This window comes from Kogia breviceps, chromosome 8, assembly GCF_026419965.1.
Source record: "Kogia breviceps isolate mKogBre1 chromosome 8, mKogBre1 haplotype 1, whole genome shotgun sequence".
Lineage (NCBI taxonomy): Eukaryota > Metazoa > Chordata > Mammalia > Artiodactyla > Physeteridae > Kogia > Kogia breviceps.
Genome location: NC_081317.1, coordinates 45,623,518 through 45,637,879, shown reverse-complemented (window position 1 = coordinate 45,637,879; position 14,362 = coordinate 45,623,518). Strand labels below are relative to the sequence as shown.

The window sequence follows — 14,362 nt, the reverse complement described above, 5'->3', positions numbered from 1 at the left end:
AACTTACTGTGAGGTCTCCTGTTCGCAGGCTGCAGGTTCATAGTTCCCGTTGTTTTTGGTGTCTTCTCCAGTGGCTAAGATTGGTTCAGTGGGTTGTGTAGGCTTCCTGGTGGAGGGGACTAGTACCTGTGTTCTGGTGGATGAGGCTGGATCTTGTCTTTCTGTTGGGCAGGTCCACATCTGGTGGTGTGTTTTGGGCAGGTCCACGTCTGGTGGTGTGTTTTGGGGTGTCTGTGGCCTTATTATGATTATAGACAGCCTCTTTGCTAATGGATGGGGTTGTGTTCCTGTCTTACTATTTGTTTGGCATAGGGTGCCTGGCACTGTAGCTTGCTGGTCATTGAGTGAAGCTGGGTCTTGGTGTTGAGATGGAGTTCTCTGGGAGATTTTCGCCATTTTTTATTATGTGGAGCTGGAAGGTCTCCTTTTAACCAGTGTCCTGAACTTGGCTCTCCCACCTCAGAGGCACAGCCCTGATGCCTGGCTGGAGCACCAAGAGCCTTTCATCCCCACTGCTCAGAATAAAAGGGAGAAAAGAAAGGAAAGAAAGAAAAGAAACAAAGAGAGAGAGAGAGAAAGAAAGGAAAGAAGGAAAGAAGGAAGGAAGAAAGAAGAAAGAAAGATGATAAAATAAAATAAAATAATTAAAATAAAAAATAAGAAAAAAATTTTTAAGTAATAAAAAAAAAAAACAAAAAAAAACGGACAGACAGAACCCTAGGACAAATGGTAAAAGCAAAGCTAGACAAAGTCACTCACAGAAGCATACACATACACACTCATACAAAGAGAAAAAGGGAAAAAAATATATATATATCTTTGTTCCCAAAGTCCACCTCCTCAATTTGGGATGATACGTTGTCTATTCAGGTATCCCACAGATGCAGGGTACATCAAGTTGATTGTGGAGATTTAATTCGCTGCTCCTGAGGCTGCTGGGAGAAATTTCCCTTTCCCTTCTTTGCACAGCTCCCAGGGTTTAGCTTTGGATTTGGACCCGCCTCTGCGTGTAGGTCGCCTGAGGGAGTCTTCTTTGCTCAGACAGGACGGGGTTAAAGAAGCAGCTGATTCGGCAGGTCTGGCTCACTCAGGACGGGGGAGGGAGGGGTACGGAGGCGGGGCGAGCCTGCGGCGGCAGAGGCCAGAGTGACGTTGCACCAGCCTGAGGCGCGCGGTGTGTTCTCCCGGGAAAGTTGTCCCTGGATCCCGGGACCCTGGCAGTGGCGGGCTACACAGGCTCCCGGGAGGGGAGGTGTGGAGACTGACCTGTGCTCGCACACGGGCTTCTTGGTGGTGGCAGCAGCAGCCTTAGCGTCTCATGCCCGTCTCTGCTGTCCGCGCCGACAGCCGCGGCTCGTGCCCATGACTGGAGCTCCTTTAAGCGGAGCTCTTAATCCCCTGTCCTCACGCACCAGGAAACAAAGAGGCAAGACAAAGTCTCTTGCCTCTTCGGCAGCTCCAGACATTTCCCCGGACTCCCTCCTGGCTACCCGTGGCGCACTAGCCCCTTCAGGCTGTGTTCGCGCCGCCAACCCCAGTCTTCTCCCTGCGATCCGACCTCCGAAGCCCGAGCCTCAGCTCCCAGGCCCCGCCCGTCCCGGCAGGTGAGCAGACAACCCTCTCAGGCTGGTGAGTGCTGGTCGGCACCGATTCTCTATGCGGGAATCTCTCCGCTTTGCCCTCCGCACCCTGTTACTGCGCTCTCCTCCGCAGCTCCGAAGCTTCTCCCCCCCTCTGCTTCCCGCAGTCTCTGCCCATGAAGGTGCTTCTAGTGTGTGGAAACCTTTCGTCCTTCACAGCTCCTTCCCACTGGGGCAGGTCCCGTCCCTATTCTTTTGTCTCTGTTTTTTTCTTTTGCCTTACCCAGGTACGTGGGGAGTTTCTTACCTTTTGGGAGGTCTGACGTCTTCTGCCAGCGTTCAGTAGGTGTTCTGTAGGAGTTGTTCCACATGTAGATGTATTTCTGATGTATTTGTGGTGAGGAAGGTGATCTCCGCGTCTTACTCTTCCGCCATCTTGAAGCTCCTCCAATATGTGCTTTTTGTGGTAGTTAATTTCATCTGTGAACTTGACTGGATCATGGGGTGCTGAGATATTTCGATAAACATTATTTCATTATTTCCGGGTGGGCACCTTTGGCACTCCTGATTCTCAGGACTTCACAGTGGAACTGGAATTTATACCATTCGTTGCCTGGTTCTCAGGACTCCAGATTTGGACTGAAATCACTGGCTTCCTGGGTCTCCAGCTTGAGGAAAGCAGACTGTGGGAATCCTCATCCTTTATAATTATATGAACCAATTACTTATTTCATATGTTGGTTTTCTTTCCTTAGAGAACCTTTAATAAATACTTTTCAAAAACTGGATTTTTCAAAATTATTGGCAAATTAATAATTCTCATTATTTGTACATTTTTACATATCCCTCAAAACACTTTTGTACATATTACCTTGTTTTTTCCTTCTTCTTTTCCTTTTGATAAAAAAAGGTAATCACTCAGTGTAACTGGGTGGTTATCACCATCTCCATTTTAAGGATGAAGGATTCAAGGTGAGGAGAAATTAAGTAGCTTGGCAAATATTTTTGTAGCTAGTTAAATGCAGGAGAAATAGAACAACTCAAGTTAGCTAAATATTAATTATATACATGTTCATTTGCTTTTTAAAATCAGTATCTTGTGAAATATACAGAAAGGTGCAAAGTATTTGTGCAATTTAACAACAGTTGTGATGAAAACACTTGTGTAATTACCACACAAGTGGAGGCTGAGAACGTTATTGGCATCACAGAAGGCTCTGTCTATCCCTGCAGTGCCAGATAGCAATTGACTGCTTCTCACCTTCAAACCCACCTTTTTAAATCTGCTCTGAGATGATGGAGCTTTAAGCACTTTTCTTCTTTGCTGTCTGCGCAATATTAAGCATTTTTGGTACAGGGCCCTAGAGGGACCTTGTGGGAGGAAGGGGCTTCTCTTTCTGATTCCAGGGTGCTGACTTTGGCACCTTTCTCCTGGTGTGTTTATTATGGTCTGTACATATGTGCTGCCTTGCTGATGCTGGGTTCTCAACGAGGTGTCCCAATTCCCTCTGTGTCTGCTAGCCATCCTCTGCCCTCTTGCACCTCAGAAGGGTGTGTCCTGCTTGCCCAGTGACTGACTGTGAACCAACCTTGTCCTGGACAACTCAGTGAACTTCACCATGCTGTGGGCTCCAACTACACTTTCTGAATGAAGTCTGAACCCCAGTCTTGGGGAGGGACATACCCTTCCAAGTTTGTCTTCCTGTGTACCTCCCTTAGCCCTACAGTTTTCTTCAGAATTCTAGTTACGTGTTTGTACTTATTCCTCTGTTAGAGTTGTTTTGGACCCTGGCTGATACACCTTACAAGCATAGATCCCTCATTTATCCACAGAGGCACCTACTTTACTAATTCATTTATAATTATTTTCTTGAGTTCCTTTGTAGCTTCGCTACACAGGAAAAATGTATAAATATTTTCTCAATGCTAAAAATGAAAGATACCCTGCTAGTATCTTTCAAATAGTTCAAGTAGGTATGAGGGGTTTGCATGTGCAAATATGCTGGCAATAAACATGTGTGTTACATGAGTAGATGCTTGCAGAGCCAGAGGGCAGCTGGGCACACATGTGCTTGTACACTTAATGGGAAAGACTCCAACTTTTGACTCCAGCTGAGGCTTGCTGGGGTGAGGAGTTTCCATTCTCTTGGTGGGGAAGTCTTGATGTTGGGTTTCATCACATTTTTAAACATAGTTTCATTGTGCCTTTTTTAGAACTTCATATAAACACAATATCTATCATCTTTTTTTACTTACTCTTTTGTTCAAAATGATATCTTCCAGATACACTAATGTTGCTATATCTGAGATCTGCTCTATTTATATACCCCCTGTATATTTCCCATTCTCATATTGTTGGGCATTTGGATTGTTTCCAGTATTTGACAACTATGAACAATTGTGCTCTAAATGTTCTTGTACCTATTGCAAATAAGTATTTTTATCTCTATGACCTATACACAGGGTGAAATTTCTGAATCAAAGGGAATAAATACATCTTCACTATTTCTAGATTATGGTATATTGTTTACCAAAGAGGTTGCACAAGTTTGCAATCCCTCTAGCCATATATGAAAATTCTTGCAGCTTCTACATGCTCGTCAACACATCTTAGTATTAAGAAAAATGTTATGATTTAGCATTTTCCTGACTTCTAAAGTTTAGTGCTTTTGCCTATGTTTGCTAGTAATTTGGATTTATTTTTTGTGAAATACTCCTTTAAATCTTTAACCTATTTTTCTATTGGTTGTCTGATTTTTTATGCATTTTCTTCCTTACCAGAAATAATCTGGTTAAAAGTCCTTTATCAGCTACATGTATTGCAAATATCTCCTTCCATCCTATGGCTCTTCACTTTTTTTTTAATGGTGTCTTTTGAAGATGGCAAAATTATGATTGTAATTTTCTCATAGTTGAATTTATTAATATTTTTCTTCATGGTCACTGCAGGTTTTAAACCTACCTAGAATTGAATTTTTTATATGGCATGAATGCTCTTGCTATTATGACATAATTTCTGAAAATCAAATATATACAAGGTCACTGTTACCATTTAGTTTTTATATCTACAGTTTGGGGAAAGGTAGCCTGATGTAGAATAATGCTGAATCTGGGGAAAAGCCTTTTCTATAAAGAAACCAGTAATTAAGCTTACTGATTTCAGACACAATCGGAAGTGTTTTACTTAACCTCAAAAAAACTGATTTTATAGATAAACCAATTAACGGTTAGGGAGTTTGAGGTGATTGGCCAAGGTCACATAGTAATATCAATTTGAGCGAGGATTCAACTTTTTACCGTTTAATTCAAAAGCTTCTGTTACCAAATTAGATGCAAAGCCTCCTCTCTCAGGGCCTAAACCAACCCGAAGCCCCCATGGTGGGTCAGGGTGCTCTCCCCCCCTCTCCCAGGTTCACGCTGCCAGTAACAAAACTGAGTCAAGCAAGACAGGCTTTTATTCAATGGCCAGAGAATGGAGAAGGGGAACTCACGCCCTAAAGGCACCTTCTTCACAAAGGGAGGAAAGTGGGGGACTTTTAAGGGGTAAGAGGCAGCTGCATCATCCGAAACGAGGGGAAAAGGCGGAGAGTTCTAGCAACAGCCAAGACATTGTGCAGTCCTTCAGGCTCCCTTGCATTCCACTGGGCATGAATTGTGCCTAGCAGAGTACAAATCCTGGCTTTGGGCAGAGATCTTGGCACAGTAATGCAGCAAAGGTAACTCTCCAGGTTTCATCTGCGCAGGCGCCTTCCTGTGGTCAAGTCAGAGCTGGTTCCAGATGGTTGACCACTGCATATCTCTCAAAGTACAGCCGCCAAACATCTCTGCCAAACACCAGGTACTTGGAAACCAACACAGAGATAAATCAGGGCAGGAAAGCAATGACCTTTAGCCTGCTTTGCCTGCTGTCTTGGATCTAGCCTGTTCAGTCTGGTTTTGTTGGGGGGCTTTGTGGTTGATAAAGCACAACTAGCCTGTATGATTAAAAACAGTTTCTATGCCTGGGCTTCATAGCATGGGTAACACTTCTGCTACAGTCTTTCTAGGCATAGAGGTGTGTGTGTGTGTGTGTGTGTGTGTGTGTGTGTGTGTGTGTGTGTGTGTGTGTGTGTGTGTGTATGTGTGTTCCCTTCTTATTTCCTTTGCTTTTCCATGTCTTTAATTTGAAATTTGGATTTTCCTGGGATATAAACAATCTCTGATTCCCATTCTGACTTTCACCTATACTCATTTACTCCACTTTCCTTATAAATGTTTTCTTATGTTTGTTATGGAACCAAATTTGGATCTGCTTACCCAATAGGTGGCAAAGCCAATCTGCTGACACCAGGTTTAATGCAAGGTCTCCAACATAGGGCCAAGAGAGGAGAATGGGCAGGTCATGCTCAAAAGATCTGAACTCCTTGATGGCTTTCAGGGAAGGGTTTATAAAGGCAACATGAACGGTGACGGTTGTAGGGTGCCTGATCAGCTGTGGATACTCATCTGATTGGTTTGGTGGTGAGGTAGCCCGATGGTATTTTGGGACCTCATCGACCTTCTGATTCCAACCAATCTGGAGTCTATGTGCTTGTCATCGGGTGCAATTACCTTTTGCCACCTGGTGGGGGTTTTATATGTTTGCTCCTTTTTTTTGGCCGCACCCTGCAGCATGTGGGATCTTAGTTCCTGACCGGGGATTGAACCCGAGCCCCCTGCGTTGGAGGCGCAGAGTCTTAACCACTGGACCCCCCCTTGGTGGGGGTTTTAGTATCTGCAAAAACAACTCAAGGATTTAGCTCAGAATATTATCTACAGCCCTTGAGGAGGAACTAAAGGTCCTTAACTTTGTCTTATGGCTAAACTATTATTATTTTATCTTGCTTGTTTTTCCTTCATTTCTGCATTTTCTCACTTTTCTGATTAAATTTGCTCTTTGGAACTCGAGGAAGGCCTAGGAGACTAAAGCTTTTCTACAAACAAGAGGCAGGGGAAAAGGGGGTTCTATCCCTGGGAAGGCCCCACAGGGTGCTGCTCCAGCTTCATATTTTCAAAATAGTCAGTCTCCTATGCAGAGTTAAGCTTCTCTCTCTTTGTTTACATCACATTCTCTTTCAATAAAAATGTTTTATTCAGGAAATATAGAAATTTGACAACTTCCTGAAGTTCAGATTTTAATTAGAAATGTAGAGCCCCCAGAACCTGCATCAATTTGCTAGCTATGTTCCATGGAGCCCTTGGGGCTCCAACGAGTTCCCACACAATCCACCTTGCGGGTGTCACTGGGTTAATTAGGCAAGGTTTTGTTTCCCCAACCCGTACAAGTTCCTCATGCCAGCTTCAGCCAGAGAAACCTCTGATTTATCTGATACATTTGTTGGGCTTTCAGTTAAAATTTCATTTTAATAAAAGTTTTTGCCACTAAAAATGTTTGAAAATTACCGGACAATCAGAGTGAGTAGTTTTAGGGTACAACAGAGTGCTTTCAGTTATCCAAATATAAGATTATTTAAAAATCCACCAGAGAAAATTAAATTTGCCAAATTTTTAATTCTGGAATTAATAAGTGAATTTAGTAAGGTCAATTTTTATAGTCAATTTTATTTATATGCTAATAACAAACAACTGGAAGGTAAAATAATATTTATAAGAGCATTATAAAACCTAAAAGACTTAGGAAGATAGTTCTAAAAATACATCAAAAACTTCAGTACTGAAAACAACAAATAATTGCTAACAGATTTTTAAAAGCCTAAATTTAGAGCTGTATCATGTTCATGGGGTGAAAAACTCATTATTATTAAGATATATGTTCTCACCAAATTTATGTCAACACTTTCACAGTAAAAATCCTACTGTCTCTGGATTTTCTTATGCTGCTCACCTTGCTCTGACAGTTCCTTACTGCTTTGTTATTTCTTCAACGCTTTCAATCCATATACATGTATATACATACATACAACTTCAGTTGAACCAAAGCACAGTCATCCCTTGATATCCAGCTGGGATTGATTCTAGGAACCCCTACAGATACCAAAATCTGAGTATGGGCAAGTCCCTTATATAAAATGGTATAGTACAATAGGCCTTCCATATCTGTGGGTTCTGCAGCATCCACGGATTCAATCAACCGATGTTGGGAACTGAGGATGCTGAGGTAGTTTGTCCACCTTGGTACTACTTACATTGAGGGCTGGATAGTTCTTTGTTATTGGAGGCTGTACTGTGTGTTGCCTATCTAGCAGCATCCTCATCCTCTACCCATATGGTAACATCTTCCCAATTGCTACAAACAAAATGTGTCTAGTTGTTGCCAAATGTGCATTGGGAGGCAAAATCGCCCTAATTTAAAAACAATAATATAGTACATCATTTCCTGGAGCAAAAATCCCACCTTTCAAATAATTCTTTTCTTCCTCCCATTTCATTTACTGCTTTCAAACATTATTTTTTATCCTGATTCTTGCCAACAGCATTATTACAGATTGAAACCTTTGTGAGTACATTCCTTTAAATTATTTCCCATTAATTATAGAATTAATTCCAAATTTCTTAACATGGCATTTAAAGCTTCATCTCCTTCTCCAATCTCTTGTCTCACCCTACCTTGCTTCACATGAATACTCCTGCTGCAATATCATTCTTATTAGTCTCGGCTCACACACAAACTGTATTGTTTTTCATTATGTATCTGCTACCCTTCTTCCTTTGACCTGTGAATGAGGTATTCTTATGTGTGGCTTTATATCCTCTTGGCTTCAGACACTATATGTGAATAGTTTTGTTCTGGCTTCAAAGAGTTGCACACAGGTGTGGACCTGTATGTGTACATTTCATATCCTGCCTTGGAGTTCTATGCTTTTGTGGTGTGAGATGCTTGTGGAAATTTGCCTGTAGCCATGCGATGTGTGAATACGAGGGAAGTTGATGCCTGTGGGGTCATTCTTGACTAAACAGGGGACATAAATAAATGTTTCCCTCTTTCATCCTCTGAGTGGATTATTTTGAGACTACTGTCTACATTTCCTGAGAATGTTCCACGTAATCAAACACCCGTCCCAGTCTTGGTGACCTTCCCCAAAACACATAAGTATCTTGACTTTCCCTCCTTCCTTTTTTTGCTCCCACCTTCCCTCATGCTGCTTAGGCTCAATTTCCAAACAATCTACCTGCTTGTTAGCCTCAGTCTCAGACTCTGCTTTTGGTGGCTCCAAAAACTAAGACAACCGGGCTAACTTTTGCCCATATTTTAAGACTTTAAAAGGGGCAAAGTCTTAGGTACGATTATCTCCAAAAAATACTTCCTTGCCTCTCTCCACCTCTCTCCATTTTAACTGGTGTTTCTTCTCAGTGCCACCTATTTCACCATAACTTTTGTTAATTCTCTTCAAACCTCCTAGAGAACTGTGCTTAAATCAAAATCATCCCTTTTTTCTATAGTACCTAGACACTACCTTGAATAATGATATACCTAGGTGGTCATAATGGTATTTCATGAAAATATTGATCTTGCATAATATAATTATATAGTTAATTAAACAATATGCTTTAATTTGGGGAGATTAGAAGTGCATAAAGGAACCATGTAATGTAATAAAAATACTTATTTGACTTCAAAACACTTTCCAGAGAAGAAAATCTAACAACCTCTTCATTCCCTATTTCTCTTCTCAATCATTTTTGTTGAGGCTGAGGCTGAGAACTAATTCATCGGAGGATATAAGTTTAAAGAAAACACGTTTCCTCTGAGGCTAGAGAAAGTACTGAAAAATATATTTAATTGTGTGTTGAAATGGGTATAAATTAAATTACAGTATCATATTAAATAGCCTTATTCTCTGAATTAGTAAGCAAGTTCAACAGTTACATACAGAGTTGTTGTAATTGAGTCTTCAGGAATTGCTTTATTTTCAAGAATGAAAATCCTGAAGTTGCAAATCTTCAGTTCTCAAGAGGACTTGAGAAGATTGAAGGCTTGAGGAAAAAGGAGAAACTGAGTTAGATCATGCATGAGGAATGATATGGAATCCACTAGAACCGAATGTAATAATTATAGGATAATGGAAAACACACACAAGAGAATGGATGTATTCAGGACAGGGAATAATATTTTTTAATAGGTGGACATACACAGTCCGCTCAACATCCATCCAGAGTCTCAAGGGTAAAAAATGTTTGCTTCTTTAATTAGCTACCTACTGTCACTTTTGTTACAGAGAATCCAGGTTATTTGCTAAGAGAAGAGAAAATTTAAACAACAACAACAAAATGGAATGTGTTGATATTTGTAACAAACAGCTAGTAAGAGAGGAAAAGAGAACCTGGGATGACGTGGTCTCATATTTGAGGGAGCAGCTGTCAATCATGTGGAAAATCTAGAGTATATCATTGGGAAGAAAGGGGTTTTTTGTTTATTTTTCTTTTTGTTTTGTTTGTAAATAAAAGAACAACTCTGCAGTTGGAACTTATAAACTCAAAGCAGATGGAGAGAAAGTGGAAGAGGGAATTTGTAGTACCAGCCTGGCACCAGACTGGGAATTGGTATTAGAAATAAGGAGAAAGAGATGTGGTAATGTGGGAGTCTTAGATGCTCTTGAGGGTGCCGAGAATGCCATAGAGTCTGTGAAGCACTGGTATGGTTAGCAGCCTAGACTAATACTGCTAAGGCTTTGTTAAGTGAGGTCTATGAGCAAAGCAACTTCTAAGTATACAATACAGTATCATTTGCTATAGACACTATGCTAAAAGCAGATCTCTAGAATGTATTCATCTTGCATTACTAAAACTTTGTACCCTTTGATCATCTTCCCTTTCCCCCTTCCCCAAACTCTCAGGAACCACAGTTTTGCTCTCTGTTTCTATGGGTTTGTTTATTTTAGATTGCACCTGTAAGATCATATGGTATTTGTCTTTCTGTGTTTGGCCTATTTTGCTTAGCATAATGTCCTCCAGGTCCATCCACATTATTGCAAATGGCAGGATTTCTTGAGCTTTTGGTGTCATATCCAAAAACTAGTTACATGCACTATGACTTTTTAAACTGAATTTCAATACAGTAAGCCCCCTACATATGAACGAGTCCTGTTCTGAGAGTGTATTCGTAAGTTCAGTTTGTTCTTAAATCCAACAAAGTTAGCATAGGTACCCAACTAACACAACTGGCTATATAGTACTGTACTGTAATAGGTTTATAATACTTTTCACACAAATAATACATAAAAAACAAACACAAAAAATAAAGAAAACATTTTTAATCTTACAGTAAGTACCTTGAAAAGTACAGTAGTACAGTACAACAGCTGGCATACAGGGGCTGGCATCGAGTGAAGAGGCAAGAAGAGTTACTGGGGGAGGGAAAGGAGGTGAGAGATGGTAGAGCTGAAGGATCGTCAGCCATAGGAAACGGAGGGCAAGCTGCAATTTCACTCACTCCTGACACTGATGGCTCAGGTTCTGATTCCTTGCTGGATTCAATTCTATCTACCCTCTTGAAAAGACAATTCAGTGATGTCTGGGTAGTAGCTCTTTTTTTCTTGTCATGGATGACACGGTAGCACTGGATTGCATTCTGAACGGCTGCTGCGACCTTCGTGTACTGTTCAACGTTTCGGTCCTGTGACTCAAAAACTAACAGTGCCTCCTCAAATAAAGAAAATCCTTTCGCCATTCCCTGTGTCGTGAATCTCTTCGGTTCTTCAATTACTTCTTCCTCTTGTCTCGCTTTGTCCTTTTTCTGGGCCTCCAAATCCCACATGTCTTCATTAGTAAGTTCCATGTTCGCATCTTTTAAAGTTCACAACTTGAAGGTTCGTATGTAGGGGACTTACTGTAATATTAAAACGGTTAAATTGAGTATTTAAAATGTGATAAGGTCAGTGCTAATGCTTTATCAACATTATCTAAACAAATACTTAAAATAACCACTTAAAATAGAGACTCTTATTATGACCTTCTTATCAGTGAAGAATGTAAATCTAGACAGGGTAAGTAACTTACCCAAGGACACAACATATATGATAACTCTAGCAATAGATCCCAGGTCTGCCTGACACAAAGACTGTGGATGTAACTAGTAGACAATACTATAAAAGTCACCAAGTGGCCAACTATGACCTAAAATAAGAAAGTCTAAGGAAAGTGAAGAAACACTGTCGAGATAGATACTTTGTACAGTTTAACATTATAATGACAGCATTAAGAAAGCAAAAAGATGCATCTGTGTTAAAGGGCAGGGGGAGAGTACCAAGTGGCAGATTTATATAGTGACATATGCTTACTAATTTAAATGGATAACTGAGTCCTTGGTTATACTTCCTTTTTTGTTTATAAGGAATCATTTTTTCAGTAAGGATTATTGGATGGCGATCAATGCTAAAAGAAATGATATGTTAATATCATTTCTGGTTGAGAAATACTGTTCATTTAGATTGAAATGAACATTTAAAACCATAGAAAGTATAAGGAGAAACTGAGAATCATTGGAACATTTATCAGCAAGATCTCAGTCCATGCCTAAGGGCTATCATTGTACCCTTGAGAAGTGTATGAAGAGTAAAAATTAATTACTTCCTTAGTTTATTCAAAAAACTTTCATGGAGCATCTTCTGAATAAAAAGTCTTTATTATTGTATTTAATCTTCACAGAAACACTATTAGGTAAATATTAGTATCCTCTTCTTATAAATAAAGAAACAAAGGTTTGAAGACTTTAAGCCCTGTGCCTATGGTCATACAGCTGGTAAGTGGCTGATTTGGCCTTACACCCAAGCGTGTCTGGTTCCAAAGCCTGTGCTGTATTTCCTTGTAAGGCTGATTTCAAAAACAGTCTGGCAAAACAGGCAAAACAATCCCTGAGTGCCATCATCACACTATTCCTAACAAAGACCTATGGGGAAAATCTCACGGATCATAGACTTGGGCAGAATGAAACATTGTCTGGCAGAACATCAGCTTAAAAGGTCAATAAGCTTCACAGTAAAGCATCCTAATCATCCATGGAAAATAAATTGCTCATATTTCTGCTTACTAAACAAACTGAAGGCTAACTTACTACATTCATATTTGGGGTAAATTTTCTCCAGATCAAAAAGTTACCAATCTATAAATCATAGTCTGAGCAGCTATTACGTTTTCTGAAAATACATTTTTAATTATCTTAGCCCGGAATGGGAGCTTTAAGCACGGTAGCATGGTAGAAAACCACATAAATATGAATCAATTGTAGAAAATATAGAGAAGTCACACTAGGGGATATGAATGAGTTAAACTACAAGTAAAATATCTGAGAATACAGGTTGCTGCCATAAAACCCTAAAAGAATGAGTCAGTCTGAAGACTTTTGGAACAATCGATAATTACCAAGATGCAAAGAAGACTGACTAGGAGGAAACTGAGGGAGAACATTTATAATGGATAATCAGGAAAGAGCTCTCTGACTATTAAAACTGTGAATTTTTAGAACAATCTATCTACCACAGGAAGCTGTGAAACTGACATTGTTTAGGACACAGGGATTAAACTCTCAAAACCACTAAAAGCAAGTGTGAGCAGATAACATTACTGGGAAATGAAGAGAGCAGCCTTTCCTTTATTGTTTACTCCTTTCAGTTAAAACTTAGAGGAAGCCGTCTGTGTCCTTGAGTAACATTTCAGATGTTTGTTAAAAGATGCAGATTTTCACCACGTTGACTGAGTTATGCTTCTTTTGTCCTACAGGCACCGTTTCTACTGGACTTGCTCAACTCTTTCTCCTGTGTCATAAAGAGTCACATGTGTTGAGCTTGTGATTGTGACAAAGAGACTGTTCGCTTTAATATACTCTCAACGGGAAAAAATTAGAATAGACAGACATGCAATTAAATATCACTAATATCCTAAGCACTCAGGGATAAACTAACATTTTCATGAACAAACTTCCCAATACTTCACAGATGGGTGTGTTTATATAGGTTTGTGTTTATGAAGATCATAATTATGCAGTATATACTCTTCTGCAACTTGCTTACTAGTTGAATATAGTCATTCCTCGTGTAATCAAATAATCTTCTAAGTATAATAATACAGACCACATACACAGTATTGATGTATCACCATTAATTCCCAATTGCTGGACACTAGGTTGTTTCTGAGTTCTTACTGTTATATATAATGCTACACTGTCTACCCATTTACACCATTTTTTGGTCATAGTTTTAAACACTTACGAGAAATTCTTGAATTGCCATGTCAAAGGGTTTGGACATTTAACTAATTATTTAAGTACTTTCCAGATAGAGTGTAACTTTCTGGAAAAGGTAGAATGCAGGCTCTGTAGTCAATCGGGCTATGGGAACAGAGGCTGATTCTACGTGGCTCAGTTTCCTCAACTGTACAATGGAATTCTTGAAACTACTTCATGTGATCACTATGAAGATTTAATAGGTAGAATATGCAACATTATCATAATAGAATCTGCCAGAGAGGAAACGTTCAGAGATGTTTATTATTATTATTAACATTATAGTCATTATTATTTCCAATTAACATTCCCATCAAAAACTATTTTACCTCACCATACATGACAGTATATCACAAACATTTACTAATTTAATAAATAATGTTTTCTTATTATTGTTTTAATTTTTCTTTCTTTGATTAATCACAGGTAGGATGTTTATCATATGTTTATCGGTCATTTGTATATTTTCCTTTGTGCCCTGCTTGGTCATATTACTTTTTTTTTTTTTTAACATCTTTATTGGAGTATAATTGCTTTACAATGGTGTGTTAGTTTCTACTTTACAACAAAGTGAATCAGATTTACA

At 39.6% G+C, this 14,362-nt stretch overlaps 1 pseudogene; it reads right to left on the bottom strand.

Annotated features, from left to right (window-relative positions):
• LOC131760800 (14-3-3 protein zeta/delta pseudogene) overlaps positions 1-11,334 on the bottom strand; it is a 30,610-nt pseudogene extending 19,276 nt beyond the window's left edge.
• Between the last annotated feature and the right edge of the window lie 3,028 nt (positions 11,335-14,362).